Genomic DNA, 8,053 nt, shown 5'->3' with positions numbered 1-8,053 from the left:
TTGTCAAGTAGAAAAACAAGGAGGGCCTTCCAATCAAAGGGAACAGCATGTGCAAAGGCACAGAGGTGCAAAGGAACCCTGGATGCTCTGTCGGCCAGAAACAATTAAGTATTGTTGGATTGCACCGCTCAGGGTGGGAAGGGGCAGGAAATGAGGTCGGGCTGAGAGCTTTGGACTGTTACTTGAGGATACAAAAAAGGGACACGGTGAGGTTTGTAATCCAGGTAGAACACTACCCAAGACGATGCAACCTGGAAGAGAAGGAGGCGCTATAGCCTGAATGTTTGTGTCTCCCCCACCCCCCAGACTCGTATGTTGAATCCTATTGCCCAACGTGATGGTATTAGGAGGCGCTTAGGGCATAAAGGTGGAGCCCTCGTAAGTGGGATTAGTGTGAAAGACCCTACAGAGCTCCCTTGCCCCTTCCACCGAATAAAGACACAAGGAGAAATCTGCCACCCAGAAGAAGGCCCTCACCCGATCATGCCAGCACCCCGATCTAAGACTTCCAGCTTCCAGAACCGTGAGAAATGAACTTCTGTTGTTTCTAATCTACCCAGCATATAGTATTTTATTGTAGCAACCCAACTGGACTGAGACAAGAGCCAAGAAGAGAATGCAGATCTAGAAGCGGCATGGCAAGGTGGAGGTCAGGGGCTTGGTGGTACCTGGTCACTGGACAAGTTCCTCAGTCTCTCTGGGTCTCTCCTGTGAAATGGGCATAATAGAATCTGCACTTCAAGGTGAAGTCATTAGGGGAAATCACGCAGGTGCCTGGCTTATAGGAGGCCCTCGATGCACAGAAGCCATGACTAGCTGGGCAGGGGAGACCCACTTAGTCACCCGGAGATTAAGTTCAACGATCTGTGCGCAGCCTCTCCCACCAAAAAAAAAGCACAAGAGGAAAAAAGGATTGGAGTTTACTTATCGTGGTGTTTTAAGGATGGCCACATATTCTTGGACACTCCTCCCATAGGTGGGTGGGTTCTGGGTCCCCTCCCCCTTGAGTTTCACAGGCTCTGCGCATCCACACAATGGAATGTCGTTCAGCCTAAAAGGAGCGAAGCATTGACACATGCTACATGTGGATGGACCTTGAAGACATCATTCGACGTGGAAGAAGCCAGACAGAAACGGCCACGTGTTCTAGGATTCCACATACACGTGATTTACAGAGTAGGCAAATCCCCAGGGACGAAAAGCAGGTTGGTGGTTACCAAGGGAAACGGAGACAACGGCTTGATGGGCTTGCGATTTGTTTTGGGGGTGATGAGAACGCTTCAGAACTCCATAGAGGTGGTATTTGCACATCACTGTAAATGTACTCAACGCCACTGGGCTGTTCGCTTCAAACACTGAGCTGTTCATTTAAAAATGGTTGATTCCATGTTACGCGAATTTCATGCCAACCACAAAAGGTAAATGTAGTTGCTTTTGTGGAGCGTGACAAAGTTCTTCTCATAATTCGGGGATCTTCTCTCCCCTCATCCAGGGCTTCCAAAAACATTTTGCATTTGTCAAAAATGACACTTGCCGGCCCGTCACAGGACTGAGTGAAGAATAAGAGAATAAGCCATGTTGTTGGACAAACTCAATAGCTTTCTAAGTGTTACCAGAATGCTAAAAATGATTTTTATCATATTCATTATTGGGAGGTACTCAGAATAATATTGGTTATATATATATATATATATATAGTCCCAGTAGTTTTAAGTATCTTATATGTGGGGGCGCCTGGGTGGCTCAGGTGGTTAGGCGACCGACTTCGGCTCAGGTCATGATCTCACGGTCTGTGAGTTCGAGCCCCACGTCAGGCTCTGTGCTGACAGCTTAGAGCCTGGAGCCTGCTTCTCTGTGTCTCCCCCTCTCTCTGCCCCCTCTGTCTATGCCCCCTCCCCTGCATCTCTCTGTCTCTCAATAATAAATAAACGTTAAAAAATTATTAAAAAACAGTATCTTAAACATAGAAAAAATCCATTCTTTGTGAACACTTAGAATTTGGGGATTCCACTTACAGTTCTGCAGAGAATTGTTCTCTTATTAGGAGCCTAGGATAACATTTTGAGGAGGAGACATCCCACACGTTAATGCTTTGTGCAGACAAGTGGCTAATAGAAGCAGGGAAGGAACGAAGTTTGCTTCTGGGGACTGCATGTTGCATTCAGCGTCTGCGGCGGTGCTAAGAAATTGTGAGTTGGGGGGAGTCACTGGGAATGCTTTCGTGAGCTGAGGGGAAATTCTAGGGAATGAGGACACCGTGGAGTTCTGAGGCCCGGCCCCATGGTTTTGTGAGGGGATACAGGCCCGGGGAGAGCAGCAGAGAGCCAAGGGCTGGTGCAAAGCTTTGAGAGGACAGTGCTGCCCTAATTCCAGAGAGCCGATGTCCTTTAAAACCTTGCCCTAGATTCGCTGATCAGTCCCTAGAGTGAGGCGAGGGCTCTCAGAGGTGGGACCAAAAGTCTTCTTTGAGGATTGCCTTGGTATTTTGGGGATCACGCAACCTAATTCATAAAGGCGGAGGTAAATGCAAGGATACAGGCTCTGGGTCCAGGAATATGCCAGCTCAGGGTCAGGGGACCTGACTCACAGCCCCAGCAAGGTCACCAACCGTTCAATGTCAGGCAAGTCACTGACCTTCTCCACTGCTCACTTCTGTCAAGCGAGGGCAGCCCCCAAAAGCCCTCACCGGCAGCCAGTGCCACGTTCGTACCGTTCCAACAAGCAGACGGCGAGGGTGTTCGGGTCATCTATAAGCTAGAAGCCTGGGGATGAGCATGTTTCACAAGCTAGAAAATACATGCAAAGGGAAGGCGTTTTTACTGGAGCTTGAAAACTCGGTCAGTCAACCATCACGTATGAGGCAACAGACCTTTAGTGAGACGGGTGCTGGGTGCTGAGGGTACAAAGAAACGAGGACAAGCCCCCTCCTTGGAGGAGCCTGGAACTGAGAGAGGAAGACAAGTGCCGTGACAGCTGGAATCTCACGGAACCCAAGCTCAGGAAGTGAGTTAGGGAGCCCCGGGTTATTGAACTCGAACAGGACGCTGGAAAGACTAGAGGCTCAGTGGCCCCCCCCAGCCCTCCTTCTCCTCCTTCCCCTCCTCTCTCTTTTCTCCTCTCTGTGTCTCCTCCTTTTTCTTTGCACATCAGCTTCTTCCACCCGTTCATCAGCTTGTAAAGGACCCACAGACTTCAAGCCTAGACTCCAGATACACTTCTAGTACCGTATTCCGTTTTGCTTTGTCTTTGTTTTATCACTGCCTGGCCACAATTTGCAGAATCAGTTCCACTGCCAGAAAGAAACAGCCACCCGATTGATCCAGCTGAGCTCTTCAGTCCAGGGCCCCCAAGTCACTCGCCAGCGGGTGGCTCGCATTTGGGGGCTCAGTCACCCCCTGGAGTCCCACTGGCGGAGTGACGTCGTCTTGGGGGCTCCCGCTTCCAAGGGCCATGAGCCAGGCGGGCTACAGAGGCGTGCGCGGCTGGTCTGTCACTTAATCTGGTTCTCCACCAGGGACAAGAAGAGAGTCGGAAAGGGAGGGAGGCATGCCTGGCGAGAAAGTAGCAGGCGGGAAAGCCTAGAAGAGGAGGGAGAGTTCATGGCCGCTGGAGGCGCCTGGAGAGGCTCCAACGGGGGCCGCCTTCATCCCGGGGTGCGATCCCAACCAGGAGCATACGCCTCAACTGGTCCACCAGGGGCGCCCGCCGAGCCCAACGGGCACCGGCTGTGAACATCTGGGGTGACAGAAATGCCTCAAGGTCAGGCCTGCCTGGACGATAAAACCTCCTCGTGTGTGTTTTTACTGGAGGCTGCGGCCTCACTTCCTCCTTTACCCAACGCACGGCTCTACGACGGGGCCAAGCGTGAGCTCTGCGGGGCTCGTCCAGGGCCCTGTGTCACCTCCAGGTCGCCCGTGGAGTGGTCGGCGCGGCTGTGCCTTCTGGCTGCTGCCGGGGTCTGTCCCCGGGAGTTCAGAAGCCGCTCTTCCCGTTCTCGGCCTTTCCGGGAAGAAAGAGGAGGAGGAAGCTGGTGTTGGAGTCACACTGGAGGCTGCAGGGAGTTGTGCGTTGTGCGTGAGGAAGGACCACACGCGTGGGAAGATTCTGATGAGGCTTCTCGGCGTCTAGCCCCGCCTGGGGGTGAGTCACTGCCATTCTGCGTGTACAGATGACTCATCAGAGCGCCTCCCTGCCAACTGGGGCAGCGGGGGGGGGGGGGGGGGGGGGGGGGGGGGGCTGCCTCTCTGCCGCGGTGTGAAGAGGGGTGGGGGCGAGGGGAGAGGCAAAGGGTACCTGCGGAGCATTTCCTATGCTCCAGACACCGTGTGAGCTGCAAAGTGCATCAGCTTATTCGACCAAACACCCAGTGAGGACTCGGGTCCGATGCTCTGGCCCCACAGCCCACATTCAGATCCACGACACGAACTCTTCCATTCCTAACATTCCCAGAGCCCACCTAATTCACAGGAGGCTCTGGGGACTGTCAGAAAAAACATCCAACGCCTGGAAACGAGGCAGAAAAGGCGGACGGCACATCCTTTCCATATCATAGCGGGTAAAAGACCATCGGAGGATTATCTAGAACTGTGCCGTCCTGTGCAATAACCCTGTGTGGCTATCGAGCTCCTAAAATGTGGCTGGTCTGAATTGAGATGTAGTGAAAACTCTATACTGGATTTCAGAGACTTAGAATGGAAAAAAAAATTGTAATATATCTGAGTAAGAATGTTATGCTGATGACATGTTGAAGCGATAATATTTTGGATATATTGGGTGAGATAAGATACATTATTAAAATTAATTTCACCTGTTTCTCAGAACGGCTAACATGAACAACTCAGGCAACAACAGTTGTTGGCGAGGATGCGGGGTAAGAGGATCTCTTTTGCATTGTGGGTGGCAATGCAAGCTGGTGCTGCCACTCTGGAAAACAGGATGGAGTTTCCTCGAAAAACTAGACATCGAACTACCTTACGACCCAGCAATTGCACTACTAGGCATTTATCCACAGGATACAGGTGTGCTGTTTCAAAGGGACACAGGCACCCCCATGTTTATAGCAGCACTATCGACAATAGCCAAAGTATGGAAAGAGCCCAAATGTCCATCGATGGATGAATGGATAAAGACAATGTGATACACACACACACACACACACACACACACACACACACACACAATGGAGTATTACTCGGCAATCAAAAAGAATGAAATCTTGCCATTTGCAACTACGTGGATGGAACTGGAGGGTATTATGCTAAGTGAAATTAGTCTGAGAAAGACAAAAATCCTATGACTTCACTCATATGAGGACTTTAAGACACAGAACAGATGAACACAAGGGAAGGGAAGCAAAAATAATATAAAAAACAGGGAGGGGGACAAAGCATAAGAGACTTTGAAATATGGAGAACAAACAGGGTTACTGCAGGGGGTTGGGGAGGGGGGATGGGCTAAATGGGGAAGGGGCACTAAGGAATCTCCTCCTGAAATCATTGTTGCACTATATGCTAACTAACTTGGATGTAAATTTTAAAAAGTGTATAAAAATTTTTTTAAAAAGGATAAAAAAATTAATTTCACCTGTTTCTTTTTATTTCTTTTTTAAAATGTGGCTATTAGAAAATCTAACATTCCAGTGTGGCTTGCATTATATTCTATTGGAAACACTGGTCCAATGGAATGTACCTAGTACATCTCATTGTTTCCTATTGACCCAAAAGTCCCAGCCTTAGAGTGACGTCACTTGTTAATTTGTGTATGTTTTTTTAATTTTTTTTTTTAACGTTTATTTATTTTTGAGACAGAGAGACAGAGCATGAACGGGGGAGGGGCAGAGAGAGAGGGAGACACAGAATCTGAAACAGGCTCCAGGCTCTGAGCTGTCAGCACAGAGCCCCACGCGGGGCTCGAACTCACAGACTGTGAGATCATGACCTGAGCCGAAGTCGGACGCTTAACCGACTGAGCCACCCGGGCGCCCCAATTTGTATATGTTTGTCCACTAAAGATGCAGATCATTTCTGTTGACAGGAACAGAAAACCCCTAAGATTTATAGCCTGTTGGATTAATCAGTTTCATATCTAACCAAGCAAATGTATTTGAATATATTGTTGTTAATTTGCCCCTAAATATCTTAGCTTCTCACATGTTCCTTGTACTGGTCATAATATCTTACTGGTTCCTTCATTAATTGAGTCTTCAAAACTTCTTGATACATGTTCGCTTTCCATTTATCTGAGATTTGTGATTTTTACCTTTTAGAACAGCATCAATAGAAACAGAATGCAAGCTACACATGTAACTCAAACTTTTCTAGGAGTCACATTAAAATGTAAAATTACGGGTGCCTGGCTGGCTCAGTGGGTAAGGCATGTGACTCTTGATCTCAGGGTTGTGAGTTCGAGCCCCACGTTGGGTGTGGAGCCTACTTAAAATAAATTTTTTTTTGAGTTTTTGTAAGTGAAATTAATTTTAAAAGTGTATGTTGTCTATCTCGATATGCCCCAAATATTATCATTTCTACATGTAATCAAAATTAAAACATTATGAATGAAATGTTTTACATTCTTTTTGCATTCTCCAAAAATCTAGCACGTCTCAGTTTGGACCAGCTACATTTCAAGTTTTAGAAGTCACTCGTGGTGAGTGGCTGCCGTATTAAACAGTTGTGATATTAATATTAAACATATTAAACACAACAGAGAGGTTGTGACTCTCTCCTTAGAAGTAAAGGAATATGACCAAGAAATGAAGGCAGCTCAAGACATCTAGGGTTCGTGTGTGAGCTGGAAGGCAGTTGTCTTCACAAAGACAACATAGGCCTAGGGGGAGCGGGAATATACCTGAAACTATATTCCAGTCCTCAGAAAATTCTCATCTCACCTTTGGATACTTTCTCCCACTCTGTCCATCAGCGGCATGGCCCTGAGCAAATCACCTCCATTCTCTGGTTCTCAGTTTCCTCATTTGTAGAACGAAGGGGTTGAACTTGAAGATCTCTGAGGTCCCTTCCGTCCATTGACGGGCCATCATTCTCTGAAATGTACTCGTGTAGCACATTGTGGGGAAGGCAGCTGTTGGACGTTTTCAGGTACTTTTGAGAGTCTTTTTCCTCTTCTTAGGTTTGCATTCCACAGTCTCTATAACGTGTGGTGTTGAGAGGCTGGCAACCAGATCTGGAGCTGTCTGCTTAACGGAGAAGTGGCTGCTTCCTTTGGGCAGGTTGTTGGGGGACAAGAGTTAAGACATGTAGGATTTGAGGTCCTCATGCAGCCAATTATCTTCCTCTTTGGCCTAAAAGTGTATTTTGTGGGGTGGGGGTGGGGGGTCTCTTGCTTTGTGGAGTTCTATAGTCAATCTTAAGCAATAGGAGATAAAGGAAGTTAATTCCCTTCGGAGGATCCCCAGGAGATGTGAAGGAAATTAGAAGCCAGAAAAGAGAAACTGCATACTGATGGCTCACTTAAGGAGCTGTTAACTAAGTCTCGATTTAAAAGTTACGGGAGCCTTAGATTAAGACAAGGGATTAATCTTTGGATGTTCCTTTTAGATAAATCAACGAGGGGAAACCAAACTGGATATGCCTTCCCCAACCCGGCAAAATGTATGTCCTGTGGGGACCCCACAACTAAATAGCAAAGAGAGCTTCTCCCCGGTGTAATCTGAGACTGGCCCCACGCACCAACTAAAGAACAAACAAAGGACACAGAGAGAAGACGAGAGGCAGGCCACTGCAGGTTGGTGGCTGGCAGCATTAATAAGCAAAGGGAACTTACATTTAAGGAGTGTCTTGGGTAGCAGCCTGAAGAGTAGATTCCCACACCTGCCACCTAAGTTTCCAAGTTTATATAGAAGCTTTAGGTTCAGTCACGTATACCTGCAGGTGTTCTCAATATCACAGCACTATCTCAAGGCTATGTCCTTGAAGCATCCTCTGGGAGTGGATAAAGGCAAGAGGAGCCCGCGTTCCAGCGACAGGGGAGGGAGTGAGGAGCCCCTGATGGCCAGGGTCCAGCTCCCGGGTTAACTGGAGGTCATGTCTTCTCGAAG

This window comes from Lynx canadensis, chromosome F2, assembly GCF_007474595.2.
Source record: "Lynx canadensis isolate LIC74 chromosome F2, mLynCan4.pri.v2, whole genome shotgun sequence".
Lineage (NCBI taxonomy): Eukaryota > Metazoa > Chordata > Mammalia > Carnivora > Felidae > Lynx > Lynx canadensis.
This window is presented reverse-complemented; position numbering follows the sequence as displayed.